This window comes from Canis aureus, chromosome 37 (genome assembly GCF_053574225.1).
Source record: "Canis aureus isolate CA01 chromosome 37, VMU_Caureus_v.1.0, whole genome shotgun sequence".
In the NCBI taxonomy this organism is placed as follows: Eukaryota; Metazoa; Chordata; class Mammalia; order Carnivora; family Canidae; genus Canis; species Canis aureus.
The window spans coordinates 5882070-5903701 of NC_135647.1; the positions used below are offsets into that span (position 1 = coordinate 5882070).

At 37.8% G+C, this 21632-nt stretch overlaps 1 pseudogene; it reads left to right on the top strand.

Annotated features, from left to right (window-relative positions):
• The first annotated feature begins 10558 nt into the window (after positions 1-10558).
• LOC144306334 (large ribosomal subunit protein eL6 pseudogene) lies at positions 10559-11460 on the top strand (annotated as a pseudogene).
• The last annotated feature ends 10172 nt before the right edge of the window (positions 11461-21632 follow it).

Sequence of the window (21632 nt, forward strand, 5' to 3'; positions counted from 1 at the left end):
TCTATGGTTATCAAAGGATAGTCCTAAGCTTATTACTAAATAACTGTCCATATTGCAAACAGGAGGTCTTTAAAACTTTTATGGTGTTTTTATTATCTTAAGGGATAAGGTAACAAGAGAAAAATTAAAGATGGCTAATTATTGAAAGCTTTGTTTAAAAAAGCAACGAAATTAATCTTGCTTTTATCAACTATTATTAACAATGTAAAAAACAAAAAAAAAAGTAAAAGAAAAAAATGCTACTTTGGAACTTTGCTTTACCAAGGATAACAGAAACACTTGAGTGAATATGACATAAGTATCAGATACTGATGTCACGATTGGAGTCAGGAAACAGTAAGAATCTCAGAAGAAATAAGCCAGGTTAGCCTGCAACTGAAAATGCACAAATACATAGAATTCTAATGGTCAGGGAGAGTGTCACCACATGTGCCCAGTGGTTTTGCATGACACTTTGGTGAAAGTAAGTAAGGTCTCAAGCAAGCTTCTGAGGTGAGTCCAGTGACAGTAAGCCAAAACCACAGATAGTTCATTATCACATCCATCATTGGCCAGAAGTACCCTAGAAAAAGATCCTTAAATCATAAAGACACCATCTTTGGGATAAAAGGAAGGGGCAGGATAACTGATAGCACTGCCTGTTGCTCCCCACCCCCAATACGCTGCCCTCTCCATGAAGGATGTGAGTGTTAGAAAGGTTTAAGCTGATGGACATGTGTGTCTGTTGGGAGGGTTTGGGATGATTTGGGGGTTTTTTGCTGGTTATTTGTTTATTTATTTAAGGTTTTATTTATTTATTCAAGACACAGAGAGAGGCAGAGACACAGGCAGAGGGAGAAGCAGGCTCCCCATGGGGAGCCCACTGTGGGACTCTATCCCAGGACCCCAAGGATCACGACCTGAGCCTAAGGCAGATGATCAACCACTGAGCCACCCAGGTGCCCACGCCTGGTCATTTAGTAATTTCTCTGAGTTTATAACCAGATGCTAGGATCTAAAGAATGGAAATAATCCATAACGCTTTATACACTGAAATTAACAAAATCAGACGGCCACCCCTCCCCAGCATGCCAACATTTATACTTAAGCCTGAGAATCTGGAATGGCTCAATCGAGTGGAATGCAAAAATCTTTTCTAAATTTCATGTGCTTTGTCCACAGTCTTCCTTAAGTGATCTATCCTTTTAACTCATTAACTCTCTGAGTTCCTCCTCCTGTTTCTATTACTAACTCAAGAGTTATATGGAAAACTTGTACTTTTGATTAAAACCTGTGAATCTGTTAAAATGAATTCAAATCCAAGAAATGTTAAATTTGGATATCAGTAACATTCTAGGAACATTTTTTTTTCACATTTGCTCCTTCCTAAAACAAAAACGCATCTCCCTTCCAGTAGGTAATATCTATATGAAACAGGGATTGCACCTGAAGAGGTTTTGGCCATTGAGATATCTGGTATCATTTGTGCTGTGAATGTCCATCCATGTGCAAAATTTTTACTGGGCTGTTTTTACACTGAATGTGCTTCGGGCATTCAGTTCCTATAAACCCATTACAATGTTCTTTCATCTTTATTCACCGTATGCCTCCATTAAGAGAGAAATAAGAGGCTCTTCATGTTTTGAGACTCTATATGCTTGTCACTTTTTTTCTAATAGAGTATATTTTTAGATCAGTTTTAGGTTCACAGCAAAATTGAGTGGAATGTACGTTTCCCATGTGCTCCCTGTGCCCACACATACACCACCTCCCCCACTATCAACATCTTGCAGCACAGTGGTACATTTGTTGCAATCGATGAAGCTGTGATGGATTCTCATTATCACTCAAAATCAGTAATGTACATTAGGATTCATTCTTGGTGCTGTACATTCTAGGAGTTTTGACAAAAATCCTAGAATATGACATAAGTATCAGATATGACATATATCCACCATTATACTATCATACAGATAACTTTCAGTGCCCTAAAAATCCTTGGGTTGCCTGGGCACCTCAATCACATGAATGTCCACTCTTGATTTTGGCTCAGGTCATAATCTTTGGGCCATGCGACTGAGCCTACGCTTGGCTCCGTGATCAGTGGGGAGTCTGATTCTCCTTCTTCCTCTGCACTTTCCCCCTGCTCATGCTCTCTCTCTAAAGTAAATAAAATCGTTTTTTAAAAAAAATCCTCTGTGTTTGTCATTTTTGATGCCGATTTTGATTAAAAACATATCTGTTGCTATTAAAGATATTATATACAATAATCATTTTTAGTGAGACATATCAATCCAAAATAGGTGTAAGGATTCTGTGAAATGATGTCTTGTTTTATCAAATCTTATTATACACATGATAATAAATTCCACATTCAAATAGCGTTTAAATTCAAATCATATATAGAGATGGAAAACCAACAGGGACATAAGATCCTGTTTCTATGAAGGATAGTTACTGCTAAGAAATATTTCCCCATTTGAGTTTCATAGTGTCACTTGAGGGAACATTCTGGTTTCCAGAAATAAAGCCATTTCATTATCTCCACTCTAACAATACAGATCTAGATGTCATAAACTTAGAGTTTCATAGGCCTTGAGTCCAGGGTATCTTTCCTTTAGGTAGGGTTCTGTAGTCAAATGCATTTTCAAAATGGTGCATACTGTTGTTTTGGGTTTGTTTGTTTTTTGTTTTGAGGATTTACAAAGTATGTCAGCCATTTACAAATTCTGTGAAGTCCTACACCAAACAATTTGATTTCACTTACTCTGGCACTTCCCAAGCTTGTTTAATCATAGAGCACTTTAGGGATTTTAAAAAAAAAAAAGCAAAAACAAAAACAAAAGCCATAGCACAGACTAGCTGCATCAAAATTCTCAGGGGAGTTGTTTGGAAATGCAAGTTCTAGTAAAACAAGATAGAAAAATAAGATAATATATCACCATTAATATTTTTAAATGCCTGTGTCATCTACTGTTTTATAGTTTACTTTCCCCTGCTTTGTATTTTAGCATTATATCGATGTTTTAAAATTGTGAATCTGGACTGTCATGTTCCATATTTAATGGAGTTCTTTAGACGTCTCCCCAATTTTTTCATTAATGGTTGCAATAAATTTGTGGTAGTAGACATTCCAAAACTATGAGCAAAGAACTCAAAAGCAATAACCGCAATACTTACACTAAAATATATTAACCCATACTCAGTTTATGATCGTCCAAAATGCATATCCTGCAAGAAAGAATCTATTGAACCCAAATATGTAAGTACATAAACAATTGCAGGAATTAGAAGATTACAGATCCCAATTACAAATTTTTAAAATATAGATATGGTACAAGATGCTTCCCTTATAAGCAATTATTTATTTTCATCATCTCTGTAATGGGATAAAAAAATTGTTACATGGTATATAAAGCATCTAGCTCCACACATAGCATTTAAAAATGTCCCCCAAATTAATAAATTTTACAAAAATTCCCTATTAACCAAATCATTGCAAAATTTGGTTGTATGTATACTGCTAAATATATGCATAGGAATATATTTAATCTAAGGAACAGGTAATGCTCAATTGACATAAGAATGACCCATATAGGAGGACCAGGGTGGCTCAGTCGGGTAAGTGTTTGCCTTCCGCTCAGGTCATAATCCCAATGATGAGATGGAACCCCACATCTGGCTTGCTGCTCGGTGGGAAGCCTGGTTCTTCCTCTGCCTCTCCCCATACTTGTGCTTTCTCTCTCTCAAATAAATAAATAAAATCTTTTTTAAAAAATGACCAATATATTCCCAACTTTTAAATAATGCCTTTTATTCCAAAATGTAACTACTCACATAATGGGTTCTACCATAACTGTTACCCACGAAGGAGACTTTGTGTAGGTAATCATAGTTAGAGTCTGTATCCTAGTCTCCTGGTATGATATGAACAACAAAATTATGACTGTCTGCGATGTTTATAACCAAAGCATATACCTACAGTTATGCAAAGAATCTAAAAGTACACAATTTATGACTTTGTTAGGTTTCTTCCTTCGTGTACCCTCTCCTTCTCAATTCATGGATCTTTTTCAACAGCTAATAATAAATTCCCTCTGGCAAGGACCACCCAGTCTCTGTCATAAAATGGTGGCTGCTTACATATAACCCATTTCTCAACAACGTTATACTTATGGGAAACACCTAATACAACTATAAAAACTATATTGAACTCCAGAATAATGTGAAATCAAGAGAATGAATGGCTTTGTACACATATTGATTGCCTTTTTTTAAGATAGAATTTTATTTTGTTAATAATACATTCTTTAAAGAAACATAGGAAATACAGAAAGGCAAATAAAAGCCATTCATAATGGTAGTATAGATCAATGACCTAGTAAAATTTTGGTTAATTTTTTCTATGCATATGTGTGCACACTCAGTGAAAATATACCATATGTATTTTTAATTTATATATAACATATGTGATGTATATGTACCAATTTTTTTAGAGTGATGGAAGTATATGAATATTTTATAGAATTTGTCCTTTAGAAATGTTCCCATTAACATTTATTGATCCTAACCAAAAGTTATTCTTTATACAAAATTCTCAACAATCTCAGATGTTGTTAAAATCTTTGTCTATCTGAAAAACAAACAAAATATCCCACTTCACTCATGTCTTAACTTACAATACTAGTAATGCTGAACATGTTTTGATAAGATTATTAGCCTTTTTCATTTTGTGAATTGTTATATCATGATCTTTGCCAATTTTTATTGGAGTTTTATCATATTTTTATATCTTTATTTACAATGCCTGTTTATATATTAAATATATTAACTCTTTGCATTAAACATGTTTTGAAAATATTTCCACTTAACTACTGACATTTCCCCCCCCCCCCACATTTATTATCATAGCACTTATTTATCAGCATTTGTATTTTAAGGTCATTTATCTCTGAAATCCATATCACAGGCTTAGTATTAGTACCTAGTATATTGGCTTTCATCCTATGAACATTTCATCCTTGTATTTTTTGTTCTTCATATTCTGGAACATCTTATTTCAAAAGAAACTTTAAAATATCTTAATATATGAGATTCATAGACTAAGACAATTTGAATAAAAAGAAAAATTATAAACTTTGGAGGGAAAAAATACTTTAAAAATCAAGAAATATTCTTATTAATTGACCATAATCTTGGTTCTATGCTTCCTGTTGACTGAGGCAAAATAAAATACAGTGCTGCAACCATTTTAAGTTATTTTTTTAAATGTAAAGCATATTAGTTCATCTAGGTTGGCAATTTTTCCTACGACGTAATTCTAAATGATCATAGAGATTTTCATGCAATGGACTACAGGACTCATTCTTTCATTCATTCAGTTCATAATGCTTGAGTATCTAGTATGTGCCCTGCTAAAGCTCTGGTCTTAACTATGAGATTATTAGTTTTGGGGCTCTGAGCACAAATGTTTCCTCCATTACTGAATTGTGATCCAATCTGTTTCCCCACCTGCCTCTTCCCACGTAGAATACTTAGAACAAAATTGATGAGGCATAATATTTGTGTTTTTTTTGGTTGCAAAAACTAAGAAACAATGTGAATTAGATTTTTAAAAAACTGATGTACTGGAAAGATACTAGAGTCTCTTACAGAATCTGAGAGTGTTGAACAAGTGCCAGAAATGACAGAAATCAAGGCAATTCCAGAGCCTCAACAGGAGGACTGTGTACATGTGTGTATCTTCCTTCTGATCAGTATATTGGACCCTGTCTACATGTTAGAAACACCAGACAAGAACTTTTTAAAGTACCATACTTTTTTTTCCTTTTGTTACAATTTTATTTAAATAAAATCAGGGCCTACCCTCTTCTTTCTCTCTCACACTCACACTCTCTCTCACACACACACCCAGCACATACACACACACCCAGCACATGCACACACACATGCTCATGTCCTCCCTCCTTCTCCTCCCTCCACCCATGGCCACCTCAAACCCAGTGGTTCTCATAGTGACCATCTTAGCACAGGGAGACACCCTCCATATGAAAGCCCACTCCTCCCAGGTGATGGCAGCAGCACAAAGGCCTAGGCACCAGCTGTCCTGCCTAGAGTCCAGCTCTCAGACCTCTTAGGGTGGGAAAAGGAGAAAGGACCAGTTCTCCCAAGGAACCCAGAACCAGGTTTGGCTTCCCCATAGAGCCATTCCAAATCAATTAAATCAGTGTTGAGGGGCCACAGCCTATTCAGCAGTATGTTTTAGAGAGTTCCAGGTGACTTTGAAGTGTAATAATTGCTGAACTGCTCCAAGGGGCTGCACTTAACATAATTATACTGCAAACAACTCCTAATCTCAGGGTTTCTCTTAGTCTAGCAGTCAGAACCCCATGAACAGAGAAGTTTGACAAAGATGTACATCATAGCTGCATCTGTCATGGCCCCCTGGGGCAGGCTCATGAACCAAATCATGGCTTTCATGCTGGGGGATCAGTTGTTCTGGTTGCTTGAGACCTTGAGTTCTAAAACTGGTAAACAAGGTAGACCAGGGTAACTGGTTACCCTTTCAGGGAGCCATACTTGTGGTACAGAGTATGGAGAAATTCTCAAGAGAGGGACAAGGAGGTTGAGCAGCTTAAGAGCCCTGCAACACATTGGGGGAAATCCTATGTTGATATAACTCTTACCATTTGAAGGGTCTATGACTCATGGGGGTAGGGGTGGGAGGGAAGAGATGGAAGGTGATGAGGATGTGGTGATTCACCTGAAGTACTTCATAAAATTTTAGCACAGGTGCACCTGAGAGGCTCAGTCAGTTAAGTGTCTGACTCTTAATTTCAGCTCAGGTCATGATCTCAGGGTCATGAGATAGAGCCCCACCTTGGACTCCACACTCAGTGGAGAGTCTGATTGAGATTCTCTCTCTCCCTCTCCCCTTGCCCTTCCCTCTCCTTCTCTCTCTCCCTCTTTCTTTCTCTCTCTCTCTCTCTCTCAAATAAATAAATCTTTAAAGAAAAAGTTTAGCACAATCTCACTATATTCAATGCAGGGTATTCCAAAGAATAATAAAACTGAGATAAGTTGGGTGATTTAGTTTACAGAAACTCTTTTATGAGTTTAGTATACCTACCAGCAAAAATCTTAAATACACTGAAAAAAAGATTATATAAATCCTGCACTAAAGCTCTAAAATACTTTGTCTACTTCCTAACCAAAACTAAAAAATCACAAACGTAGAAATGCAAAATATGTCACAAATGTTATCTCTGACAGCCAAATGTCATCTTTTCCCACATTTTAAAATGAAAACATTAGAAAAAGTAGGACATTTTAACTTAAAAATGGCATACTATTTTCAGTGTCTCTTAGACTTGGCCATATGACTTTTTCTTTAATCTTAATTGTTTTTAATTCAGTGGGCCAATGGACTGTTCAGTCATAAGGCAATGGCAAGAAGAGAGTTACGAACACTCATACGGGAGATTTTTTATGACTATAATAGCATATCTACAAGGAGAAACTCACAGAAACTCCTTAAATTATAAACTCTGTGATGAACATAAATCATCACTCAATACAATAGGCATTCTGGAAACCTACTGCACAGATTCTGGGAGAAGCAGTAAGATCTAGAGGTCCCTAGGACTCTTGAACCAAAATAAACAATGCTAATGGTACAAGGCATTGGGGAACACAAAAAGTAATTTTATATATATAAGGATGCTGGGTGAGTTGAAAATCCTCTTCAGCAAAACAAAGGAGGAATCTACAATAGATTTAACATAGAAAGTTTAACACTAACTCAAAATACACCCTGCCAAGGAAACCAGTGTCCTTGGAAGTATGGAAGGAAGAACTAAGCAATATTGAGCCAACCTAACAATGAATACCATCCAACTGACAGCAACCACAGCTACAATACTCCCTGTTGAAGCACTCACAACTTACTGCCAATGATATATGTTTTGAAAAATGCATCTTAAGAAATAATCTGGCTGTGTGAGTCTGAAAGCAGACAGGTCTCATGATTTCAGTGCTCCAGAAGGGATTATAATCATGTGGACAATAACTGTTAAAATCTCAGACAAAGACTAACTACAAATAAACAGAGAAAAGGGGGCACTGTTCCTTCCAAGGAGATAGATGGCTTTTCTGAGCAATAGTTTTCTGGTTTGCCTACATTCTAAAATTTTAATTCCTTAATTAGGCAATGGGAAATGGTTTATATACCTCAAAATATTCAAGTGATCCATGGTAGGCCAGAAATCGAAAAGAGAAACCATGATAAAATGGATTATTGTTCTCTAGACTAAAACTAATTCAGTTAATATTGAAAAGAGATAAATAAAATCGTTCAGATTAAGTGTATAGTTTAATGACTGAAAAATAACTTGCCTGCCTGTCATGTTTATTGCCTCAGCATTTACACTAAGTGTATTTCTTTTTCTTTCTTTCTTTCTTTCTTTCTTTCTTTCTTTCTTTCTTTCTTTCTTTCTTTCTTTCTTTCTTTCTTCTTTCTTTCTTTCTTCTTTCTTCTTTTCTTTTTTCTTTTCTTTTCTTTTCTTTCTTTTCTTTTCTTCTTTTTTTAAAGATTTAGCCTATTTATTCATGAGAAGCAGAGACACTGGCAGAGGGAGAATCAGGCTCTCCACAGGGTATCCAATTCAGGACTGGATACCAGGATCCAGGATCACGCCCTGAGCCTAAGGCAGACGCTCAACCACTGAGCCAGCCAAGCATTCCTCACACTAAGTGTATTTCTTTATAAAAAGCTCAAGCCAACTCACATTAAAATAGCCTTCTCAGGAGTGCCTGGGTGGCTCAGTTGGTTAAGTGGCCTACTTTTGATCTCAGCTCAGGTCTTGATCTCAGGGTCATGAGTTCAAGCCCTGCATTGGACTCCAACACTGGGCCTGGAGCCTACTTACAAAACAGCCTTCTCAGAGAAAACAAGAGAACCAAGTTATTAGGGAAATTGTGAGTTATTTTTCCATTTATTTCTTTGTTGCAATTTGCTTGAGCTTGTCTTGTTTTGCAAAGGTTTAGATGATCCTGAATCCTTCCAACATTTTGTTACGACTTCCCTTGCTTCTCTGGAAATGAGGCCCCTTGTCACAGTAGTCATTGGAGCTCTTGTTTTGGCGAGTTCTTCTCCTTTGTCCTCACTGTCCTTTCATTTCCAATCATAGGCTAAAACTGGGTTCCTGGAGAAGCTTACCAGATGAAATCCACATCATGTCATGTCCAAAGCAACAACAGGTGGGTGACATTTGGGTTAGCTGGTCTAAAAACACCTGTTCTCTGACTAGCACATGGTATGACCACCTGAGGCCCATGTCAAGTAAAAGGAAGGTTCCAACAGTTCCAAAAGAGGTTTTACAGAGGCCGTGTCACTGAATGCAAGACACACAATGACAAGTGCTTGGTGCATCAGGGTGACTGCATCTGCAAGCTCAGTGCCTCTGTATCTCAGGGCTCTGGAAGCTCAGATTTACCTCCCACTGAGGTGCTAAGCCCATCACATACATAGATTCTGAACCCATGGATCCATAGGTAAAACTTGTATAAAGGAGAAAGCAAATGGAATTGCTTTCTCTTTCACAGTTATCATTAAGTTGAAAGGAAAGGAATTGTTTAACATCCACACTTTTGCTCAGAAAAGCTCCTTAACTAATTAGTATAGACAACTAAAAGCCTAATGCTCCTGCATGCACGCTGGCCTATTCCAAACCCCCATCCGTGAAGATCTGAACAAGCATAAAGAGGAAGATGACATAATAATGTAACCTCATTCCCCATTCATTTACAAACTTGATTGATTTCTGTGTTTTCCAGCTGGTCAGTATCTTGCAAATTGGGTATTATAACATGGACTCTCAGAGTACTTTTTTAAACCCTAAAAGTAAATTCTGGAAGTGTTGGACACCAGGGACCCCCAAGGGGCATCTTTGAGCACACACCTGGAGGAGCTGTCTCAGTGGTCCTTCTAGGGGCGGGGATGGGTCTGGCCTCGCACTCAAAGATCCTACGGACAGAGCATCACCAAAAGGCAGGGCTGCTGACTCCTAGGTGATCCTCGGCAGGAACTTAAATCAAAGACTCCAATCCAGGGATCTTAAGACAAAATCCTTAAAGCCCTCAACTGCATGCCCAAACAAAATCTTAAGATAGACAGAAAGGAAAGATGAGGCAGCTTTGAGAAATGAAAGAAGTAAAAAGCTACCTGGGGCTGTGAAGTTGCTGTCATTCACCAGGAACAAATTAGAGGTAGACAGAAGGGTTTGGGGGAGAGAGGACAGTTTATCACAGACATTGTCTTCTGAGGACCAGAAATCAACCAAGTTAAAAAAAATAATCATGTCTTAGAGAAAACAAATTGAAGTTAAATAATTGAATCAGCGTTGTCTTTAAGGCACACCACACTTGTTTTAACTGACTACATTTTCACAGTCTGTCTAAATATTTAGGACTATTCGAAGTCCACTGCTTTTCAACAGGGCAGTAAAACAGCATTTTCATATTTAGGGATCACACAAAATATCATATTTAGGGACCTTAGTTCTTTCTTCCATCTTGCAAGATGGCAGGCGAAAAAGCCTAGAAGCCGGATACTAAGAAGAAACCTGAAGCCAAGAAGACTGATGCTGGTTGGAAGGCAAAGAAGGGTAACCTCAAGGCTAAAATGCCAAAGAAGGGGATGCCCCACGGCAGCCAAACCCCTGTCCTAGTAAGAGGAATTGGCAAATATTCCCGATCGGCTATGTATTCCAGAAAAGCCATGTACAAGAGGAAGTATTTGGTAGCTAAATCCAGGGTTGAAAAGAAAAAGAAGGAGAAGGTTCTTGCTGCTGTTACAAAACCAGTGACAAGAATGGTGGTACCTGAGTGGTTAAACTTTGCAAAATGCCTAGGTATTATCCTACTGAAGATGTGCCTCAAAAGTTGTTGAGCCATGGCAAACAAAAACCTTTCAGTCAGCATGTGAGAAAGTTGTGAGCTAGCATCACTCCTGGGACCATTTTGATCATCCTCACTGGGCGCCACAGAGGCAAGAGGGTAGTTTTCTTGAAGCAACTGAGCAGTGGCTTGCTACTTGTAACTGGACCTCTGGCCCTCAACCGAGTTCCTCTGCAAAGAACATACCAGAAATCTGTCATTACCACTTCCACCAAAATTGACATCAGCAGTGTGAAAATCCCCAAACATCTCACTGACACTTATTTCAAGAAGAAGCTGCGTAAAACCAGACACCAGGAAGGGGAGATTTTTGACACAGAGAAGGAGAAATACGAGATTTCAGAGCAGCATGAGGTTGATCAGAAAACTGTGGACTCACAAATTCTGCCAAAAATCAAAGCTATTCCTCAGCTTCAGGGCTACCTCCGCTCTGTGTTTTCTCTCACAAGTGGAGTTTAACCTCACAAATTGGTGTTCTAAATTTCTTACAAAGAACCTAATTAAACAACTTATCCATTAAAAAAAGTATATATATATATATATTTAGGGGCTGAAATCTTGCTGGCAAAATACACCACCCCAAAATACCTGCAAACATTTTCTTTCTTTTTTTTCTTCCTGAAAACATTTTTTAAAAGTGCTATGCAATCCCTAACACAGAGAGATAGAACCCATGAAAGCTATGCTTACCCCAATAAGAGCTTCAGGAAAGCAACTTGTTCCAGAACAATGAAACACACAGGAGCAAATGAGAGATGATGAAAATACATAGGAGGAAAAGATTAGAAGGGAAGTAATTATTTTTAAAAAGTCTAACGTCTGTATTTTAGAATCACACAGGTCAGCGTGACCTGGAGTGATTCTATTTCGCTGATCCTGTCCTTTCCTCAGTGCTGGAAATTAGACCTTAGGTCAGGCAGGACCTCGGGAGCTGGTTGGGACTGCAGGGCCAAGCAGTGACTCAGTGCGCGTAGGAAGGGTGAGATTGCCATGGCTTTCTGATCTAAGCAAGATGACTCTGCAAGGGATTGCACAGGTGGACTGCTCATATCTGTCCTCACCTTCCTCCATGGAAATGTGCTGCCCTTTGGGTGGATAAGTGGGAGAACATAAACCCTGAAACCAACGGAGTCACCTTCACGTTTTACACAGACTACCTCATGTGGTCCCCCAAATCTTAATAGACTGCAGTCTACACAGTGAAATTCAGAACTACTGTATCAGGGTCACCTTTAAAAAAAAAATTTATTTATTTAAGCGAGAAAGAGTGCAGCAGGGAGGGGCAGAGGGAGAGGGAGAAAATCTCAAGCAGACTCCCCATGGAGCACAGAGCCTGACAGGTGCTTGATCCCAGGACTCTGAGATCATGACCTGAGCTGAAAACAAGAGTCAGACACTGAACTGACTGAGCCATCCAGGATGGCTAGATCAGGATCACTTTTAATAACGTTCTCTACTACACATTCCTACTCGAATGCTAACATACTTAAAATCCTGCCTATCCTTAAAAGACAGTGATAGCCTTTGAAACCCAGTTGGCACTCCTCTCCATTTGTCTAGTAGCTAACTTAAAAAAAAATCCAAAATTGTTAAATAATTTAGTAGGATGAAATGCATTCCAAACACCGATTTTATCGGCCTGTCCATACTTGGTCTAGTAATTGGAGTTGCTATAAATGAAATTGAAAACTTTCTTTCCATTGTCAACCTGAAAAGTACCATCACTTGCTTATTGCCCTCAAAGCTGTGTTTATTTGCTTTTAGAAAAGTTCTCACTTCATACATGTAATTATCAATGCCAAAGATGCCAATGTCATCTGGAATAAGAGTCACTCTCTGGTTTCCTGAATCCTTTAGAGTGACAGATTCCACAAGTCTCTAACATCACCGGTGTACAACTGATGACAACCCACTAGCTTCAACAGACCAAAGCTGTGATTTCCTGTACAAAACATATTGAAACGGAGCCCTCTGTCATCACCTGCTCTCCCTGGGACAGATCTGCACCCTGGGTACCCCCATGAGGATTCTCACTGTGCTAAACTCTATAAGAAAATTCAAAAAATTCACCACCTCATTTTCAAGGTGTGAATATATCCTATCATTATCCATTAGGTATTGAGCACTAGCAGGGCACCTGGCACCTATTATGACAGAGGGCATTTTTATAGAAATTCTGGACATAACTAGAGCCACACACCCCCCAAGGGAAAGAAAAGACTACAGGTGTCAACATGTGTTGAAAAAGTTATTAGAATTCTGCCTCCAACCCATCACTTAGTTACAGATAGGAAACAACCTCTCTAGTGCTACAAATGAGTTTTGCAGAAAAGAAAATGTCATTTAAAAAAAAAAAGATTTCTTTATTTATCTTTGAGAGAGAGAGAGAGAGAGAGAGAAAGCACAAGCAGGGGGGAGGGTCAGAGGGACAAGCAAACTCCCTGTTAAGCGGGGAGCCTGACCAGGGCTCTATCCCAGGATCCTGAGATTATGATCTGAGCTGAAATCAAGAGCTGGCCACTTAACACACTGAGCCACCCAGGCACCCCAAAAACTTCACTTTTATACATAAAAAAGACTAAGAATCTTCTTTCTCCAAATTTGTACCTCTTATAAGGTTAAGAGAACTGTACTTACTAGAATGAAATCAGTAAAATGTGGTTAATATTATCCAATATACATAAGATATTTAATATTATGCTATTTCTCCTACTTTTCAGATCAGTCTACAAAGGATTACTAACAACAGTCAAATTTAGAATTTAGGGAGGATTTGGTGAGGACAAATGGCCATTCTGACATTACCTTACATTGAATACAACCCATTGCTTTCTTAATATCTCATTTTGCCGTATTTCCTGACTCCAGCCCTTGATTAGATGCTTAGAAGAATTTTACAAGTCTATAAGCATTCTTACCCTTTTTTTTCCCCAAGACTTTATTTATTTATTCATGAGACACACAGAGAGAGAAAGAAAGGCAGAGACACAGGAAGAGGTAGAAGCTGGCTCCATGCTGGGAGCCTAACTCGGGACTTGATCCAGAGTCTCCAGGATCAGGCCCTGGGCTGAATGAAGGCAGTGCTAAACCGTTGAGCCTCCCGGGATGCCACATTCTTACCCTTTGAAAGAAGTTTAATCCAATTAAATTTATGGATAGATTAAAAAAACTAATATATCTTCAAAATGTAATCTACACTGACATGTCAATGTCAAAAATTTTAACTAAGTAGCCTGTAATCAGCTTATACTATTAATAAAATGGAATGGCATTCTTTTATCTGTATTTCCATATAAGTATTATATAAATGCATTAGAACACCACAAGCCTCATTTGTCAGGGATGTGATAAGATTCATTGGAATAGAAGACCACAGATTCATATGTATTCATACATGTGTTGACATATACCTTTCCCATCTTCTGAAGATGCTCATTTTATTTATTTTTCTTTAAGTAAGCTCTAAATTCAATGTGGGGCTCAAACTCATGACTCTGAGATCAAGATTCATGCTTTACCAACTAAGCCACCCAGGTGCCCCTGAGGATGCTTACTTTAAATTGTTTTTCTCATTTAAAAAAAATTCTCTTTAAATTACTTGCTGCCATTTTCTCCATGGTTCACCTAAAAGTTAATTGAAGGGAAAAGAGATATCAAAATAATACATAAAATAAAAAGAGGACTATTCATAAATACTGATGAAATTCAAAGAAGCATAAAAAACTAGTTTTCTGAATTCTACACCAACAAAAAAATTGAAAACATGGATGAAATATAAATTTTCCAAAATAGAAAATTTATTCTAGAAGTAATAAAACAGCCAACAGTTCAAATGAAAATAAAAAAGAAATTAATCAAAGATCTAGATTCCCTTCTTACGAAAGATACTAGGTCCACATGGTGTCATAGGGGAATTTTACAAACTCTTAAAAGCAATTGGTGCTGCTTATTTTGTTCCAAACACAAAAAGAGGGAATAATAAGGTATATATAGCATGGTTATTGAAACCCAAAAAAGATCACCCAAGAAATGACTTTTCAGACAGTCATACTTGTGAACACAAATCCTAAGTGAATGATGGTACTAATTTCAGAGAGGCAGAGCAGATTTTAAGAGAATGTGATCTAGTTGGAAGGCAAACATCGAAAGAATGCCTAGAAATTACGATGAAAATGTCCTCCTAAAATAAGAGCATCTCAGGTTCATTAATCACTAGTATACTGAATCTTCTAAGCAAGGACACAGCAGCAGGAATTTCAAGAACTGTTTTCCAAAATATAGATTGCAGATCACCTGCACAGGAATCCCTGACATGCAAATTATAGATGGAGATTCCAGAAGCTAATCCCAGACTTGGGGATCATTTAGTGATGAGGCCCAGTAATCCCACTTTTAACAACTTTCAACTGATTCTTCTGACCACTAGATTTAACCACTGTAGTGCCTAAATAGTGGTTCTAATGCTTCCTACCACATAGAATAACGTTATTTGCAATATTGACTTTATCAAGTGTGGCATTAAAATTACTAATTAACCAAGAAACATTATCTTCATTTGTCCTGGAATTGTTGGTCTATTTATACTATGAGCCTCTCCTAGCTGTTTTGCAATGGTTACTCTTTTTTAAAGATTTTATTTTTAAGTAATACCCACATGTAGTGTGGGGTTCAAACTCACAACCCCTACAACGGTTACTTTTTAAACAGAAGTTTATAAGTATGAACCCAAATTGCTATTTTAACATGGTTATTTAGTAGAAACCACTTTAACTAGCCTTTTTCTTATTGACTCATCTTCAGTATGATAGAATACAAACTGACCATTCATTCATTCATTTGATAACTTCATGAAGGTTTCCCCACTAACTCAACATCTCCATACACACTTTTATTCTTTGATTCTCTTTAGTGCTTCATTTAATTAACGTTTGATATTGTTTTCTGAGTGTCAAGAATTATCAAAAGCATATTACAAAAGTACTATATATAGTAACACATACAGATTATAAAATATCATATGTATTATCTGTTATATATATATGTACACAAATGTAAAATGTTCCCCATGGATTTGCACATTAATAATTGGAATGATATCCATCAAAATGTCAACAGTGGTGTATCTGAATTGTGTGATTCAAAGTATGTGTGTGTTTTCTATATTTCCAATGTTCTAGAGTAAATGTCTTCTTTAATTGAAAGGAGCAGGATAGGGAGCAGGCGGTTTAGTGCCTCCTTCAGTCCAGGGCGTGATCCTGGAGACCTGAGATTGAGTCTCGCGTTGGGCTCCCTGCATGGAGCCTGCTTCTACCTCTGCCTCTCTCTCTCTCTCTCTCTCTCTCTCTCTGTCTCTCATGAATAAATAAAAATCTTAAAAAAAGAAAGGAGCAGGATATATTATTTTTAAGTAGGCTTCCCATCCAGCATAGAGTCAAACGCAGGACTTGAACTCACAACTCTAAGATCAAGACCTTAGACCTCCCAAGAGCTTCTGGGATCAAGAGTCAGATGCTAAACCAACTGAGCCACCTAGGCACCCTCAGGATGTAGTTTTTATTTACTATTGAATAATATGTCTTCAATAATGTAATCTCCTGTCTGTGAGGAGGGTGCCTATTATATATCCCGATAGCTCTGCAAATGCACAGGTATGAACAAAGAGGATACAAGTAGAAGGAACTTTGAATGGTATGTATTGGAACAGAACAGAAACAAATCATGTTATTGTTGTCTACACTGATATAGGACAAATAGTAACCTGATCAGGAAATCCACCATCTTAACATCAGGTTTGTGGTTTTGATCTGGGAGAAATGTCTGCTTCATCAGAGAGAGTTGTAAAATGTTTCAGACCATATTTGTATTGTCCAACAGCGGAGGTAGGGCACACATAGCATTTTGTGGGTGCTGGTTAGGGACGGTAAAAATTCTGGGATTTAGAGAACACAACTGTCTTACTCAAAATGCCAGGAGTCCACTCTTAAGAAGTTGGTTGTATTAACCATTTATTTACTTACTACTTATTAAAAAAAATGGGGTGAATGAAAAACTCAGGGAATTATGATTTCATGCTATATCATATGCCCCAGAGTGCATGGCAGATGAATGACAGCCTCAGTTTCTTGACACAATTCCTATTGAGAGGAGTGTCCCTCCTGACAGCCCTGGCCAATGGAATAGGACAGAAATGATGTAAGGCCAGTTTCTGGACCTAACCTTTAAGAAAATGGATACTTCTGCCCTGCATTCTTAGAACCCAGCCACCAGATGAGAAGACTACCATGAAATTATCTTGCCATGAAGAGACCAAACTACATGGAGAAGCCTTAGAAAATGAGATGCCATGTGGAGAAACAGACTGAGGAACATGGAGATGCCAGATGTGTGCATGAAGGCATCATGGAAGTAGATTCTCCCAACTTCAGGTGACCTCCTGTGCATGACACATGACCTACTAGCTGAGTTCTGCTGAAATTTCTGACCCACACGTGATTGTGCACAAAATGAAATCGTTGTTGGAATCCACTAAAATGTTTCCTTTGATCTTGAGTCCATCTCATTTGCTTCCTGGAAATTCAAACTGGAGGATGCATTTTGTTTCAATGTATTTCTAGGGAACATGCAAACCATTTTTTTTTTTTTTTTTGCAATAAACAAGTAGACCTCAAATCTCTAAATAGAATTCTGGCAATAACTTAAAGCATTGTTTTCAATTTTGCAAATGATCCTATTTTTGATGCAGCAAACAGTTATAATTATCTACCAAACTAGCTAAAATGGACATAAATCAGCCATGGTGCTGAGTGAGACTCCATTATGACATTAATTAATTTAATGAAACTTTATGACATAGATTTACTCATATACATGTGTTCACTACTGAACTGAAAACTCTTTCAGGACAAAACAACGTCAGCTGCATTTCTTGTATTCCACCAAAATGCACACTGTCATGCATATGGGATGTGTTCAACCAATACTTGTGCGTGATTATAATATAATCTACCATTAGAAATTAATTATTTTGGTTAAATTCAGCATCACCTCCTTTCAGTCTTCTATTTGGAAGCCCTAAAGCTCTTGACTTAATTTCTAGCTTGCCACAAAATCCTCACTCTTGAAAGATTTCCAGTGTGATCCAGTCAGACATCATTATTTCACAGATGAGGAAATTCACCAAGAAGTAAGTGACTTGCTCAAATTCCTACAGTTATTTAGTGTATAATAAAGCCATTATAAACTTAAAATTCCTCCCTTTAACAGATTGCTGGCAGCAGGACCAGGACAGCTATAGGGTGTTGGAGCTCCTGAGACTTGGAAAGGCTAAAGCACAGGGAGCTGGCAAAGCAGGTAGTTGCAGAGATTTAAGAGAATCCAGTTACATCATAATCCATCTGGAGCATGAACCAATGTGGGCCAGTATCTCTCGCAAACTTGAAGGGAAAAAATGCTAAAAGAAAGATATGTGACGGGACTGCATAGTTATAAGAGGCAATAAAGATTTCTTTTTTTAATTAATTGTGTAGAGTAAATCATAAAACCAGATATCTCTGCCATGAGACTCTTCATTAACAGCTGTTTATTGTACTGTGAATTATTGCAAGATAATGTATGCAAGATGCTAGTTTGATATCTGTGCTTCCACTTCTCAAATGAACTTGACTGTCAAAAATAGAGAGCAAATTAGGATGGCGAAAGCTACAAACAGATGTGGGAGAGCAAAGTCTCTCACCATCTTGCATTTCCGTGGTGTGTTTTTTAGTAAAATCAGATTAGGATACTTTAAAAACTAACCAGACAAAAGTACAGGTGTAGATGGTGGGTATGCTTGCTTGATCATTTAAAGGAAATCCAGCTTAGGTTTTATCTCTATGACATAATAACCCCTGGATGAGAACATACTTGAAACTCATTTCTCTCCATGCAGAGTCCAAAATGGACTCAAAGAGTGGTCTATAAAAACACTAAACAACAGGGCTTAAGCATAACAAAGGAATGTCATTTATTAATCTGTATTCCATGCTAATTAAAAAAAAAAAACAGCAAAAAGAAATTGTTTGGCTCTATATGGGGCCTTCAGTAAGGCAAACTCTTCATGCTCTTAATCAAGGTGTAAACCCAAGTGCTTGGAGATACCAGTATGGAGAGTAAATCCCAGTGAGTCTGTTTGTCAACTCACGGTAGCGATCAACCTTTATTGAGCACATGGCATGCACCAGACACTGCAGAATATATTCACTCTCCTTAATCCTCACCACGGCCACCCTGCCTGCAAGGCAGGCGTTGCTTCTACTTTTAAACACAAAGAATTTCTTGCTTGCAAAGGTCAAGTGTCTCTCTTGAGGTCACATAGCTTATTAATGGTGCAACCAAAACCCAGTGAAGCTTAGTAGGAATCAAGCATATGCCAATACTTCCCCCATCAATTCTATACAGTGGAAATTATTATCCTTATTTTAACTCTGAAGTAACTGAGACTCAGAAAGTAGATTGTAAAACTAAAATGATTAGGGAGAAAAGCAGCAGATTGGGTATCTTATCCAGGGCTTATTTTTACCACTGTGGCCTCTTGTCCTTGATAGCTTATTCTCACTATTTTATCCTTTGCTTGGATGTGACTTACACACTAATAATAATATAAGAGCTTACCATTTAAAAAATCTAGGATCCCCAGCATTTACTGCCCACATTATCACAAGTGATAAAACAAAAGATGCTCCCAAAGACTAGAAAGGACTCCTACTGCATCCTTTCAGTATCAGTTAGACTAGGCTAGGCTTGTGCCATGTAAACAACAACACGTAGTCTTGGTAGTTTAACAGAACACACACAAAGTCTGGCAGTGGGTTCAAGCCATCCTCCATGGCAGGTGTCGCCACACAGTGACACAGTGATCCAAGTGGCTTTAAGCTTGAGGCTCTTCTGTCTCAATGTGAAGCTTTCACATTCCCCACGGCAGAGGAAGAAACTGACCAAAGATTCCCAAAAGCTTTCACTGTTTCAACCTGGGATTGACGTGTATTCCTTCTTTCCACATTTCATTGACCAGAATCCATCATCTGCCACCACCTAATGTGGGAAAGTCTGGGAAGTGTGATTGGGAAAGGAAGAGGAAAATAAAATGAAACTTGGTGAATACATTGCCTCCTCTCTGCCACATTATCCTGAAGACGTGGATCCAGAATACACACACACACACACACACACACACACACACACACACACACAAATAGTACAGTTTAGGAAGTAGCAAGTGAGGCCATAGATTTAGAATTGAAATAAATTTTTCTGGACAGAGAGACATAAAGCCTTGCTATATTTTATTAACTCAATTAAGAAGAGGCAAGAGTTAGAAATTAGAGATTTCAGGAAAAAAAAAACCTGTTTGTATATGGTGATTAAATAAAGGAAAACACACATAAAAACACGAAGTGTATTTTATTTAAATAACAAGAGTGAAAGAAAGGCTTAGGATTGTCTTGCTCAAGGGCGAAAGTTTATGCATCATTTCATTTACTGTACAATCCTATTTCCCAAATTCTATTTAGTGTATCCTTTTTTGTAGCACTGAATAAGTTTCTGTAGCAAGGCTGAAGAAATCCAGAGATATTTTCAACTCACTAAAAGAGAATGTAGAGATGGAAGAGAAAGCAGGCATAGCTGTAATAAGAGGACCAGGTCATTGATGGACTTCCAAAGTGTGCCAGAAAGCATCACTGAGGTCTCTCCAAAGAAATATACCACCATCCTAGTGGTTTGTGTAACTTTCCAACACAAGATACGTTTCTTTGGTTTCTCCTTTTCATTTCTTTTTTTTTTTTTTTTTTTTTTCTCCTTTTCATTTCTGCCTGGTGGCATGGTCACTCATTTTCTCATGCAGGCTTGGAAGACTTACGTGAAATGCTCCAGAGTAGAATCATGCAGAATGAAGAAAAAAGATAACAGAGGCTTGTCAGCCCCATTCATCACGTGTGTCAGCTCTAGCAACACACAGAACCTTTAAGATGAGCTGCTTTCAGCCTGTGTCAGCCCACCTTGCAAGTAAGTGACACCTGCCAAGACTGCCAGCACCCCGTCTGGGAAACTGTCTATTCCTCACTTGGTCCTAACAAACATTCTTATATGTGAAACACAAAGACAGTGTAAGACAGAAATGTACTGATTAATTTCAATAAGCCTTTCAGAAGTCACAGTCTGCACTGAGCAAAGTGATTTTCAGCTGACTTTATCTTATTAGTGAGGACTCTGGGGAAATTTTGTGGGGTAAATCCTTTTCTGCATTGCCATGCAGAGGAAGCAGTTTTCATCTTTGAAGCCCTGCAAGCACACACCTGTTTTTTTTTTTCTCCCAGATCCTAAACCTGGCCTCAGAGAAAGTTCTACTTGAAGAAATCTCATTAATTCCAGGGGTCTGATTTGTCTACAGACAATTTTGTGATTCATTTATTTCTGCTAGTTTCTTCCTTAATGTTTTTTTTTTTTTTTTTTTAAAGCTAAAAGGTAAAAAGAAAAAGGAAAAAAACCCTACTTCCCACTCTTTCCCCAAATCAACATTTTCAGGACAAAAACAAAATTCTGTTCTCATGTGATTAATTATGGCTCAAACCATGATGCAATATTTTCTTTTTCATGAAACAGGAAGATACAAAATTGTACGAAGTTTTCTCCCTAAAGAAGTTGTTGAGTCATGGGCTTGG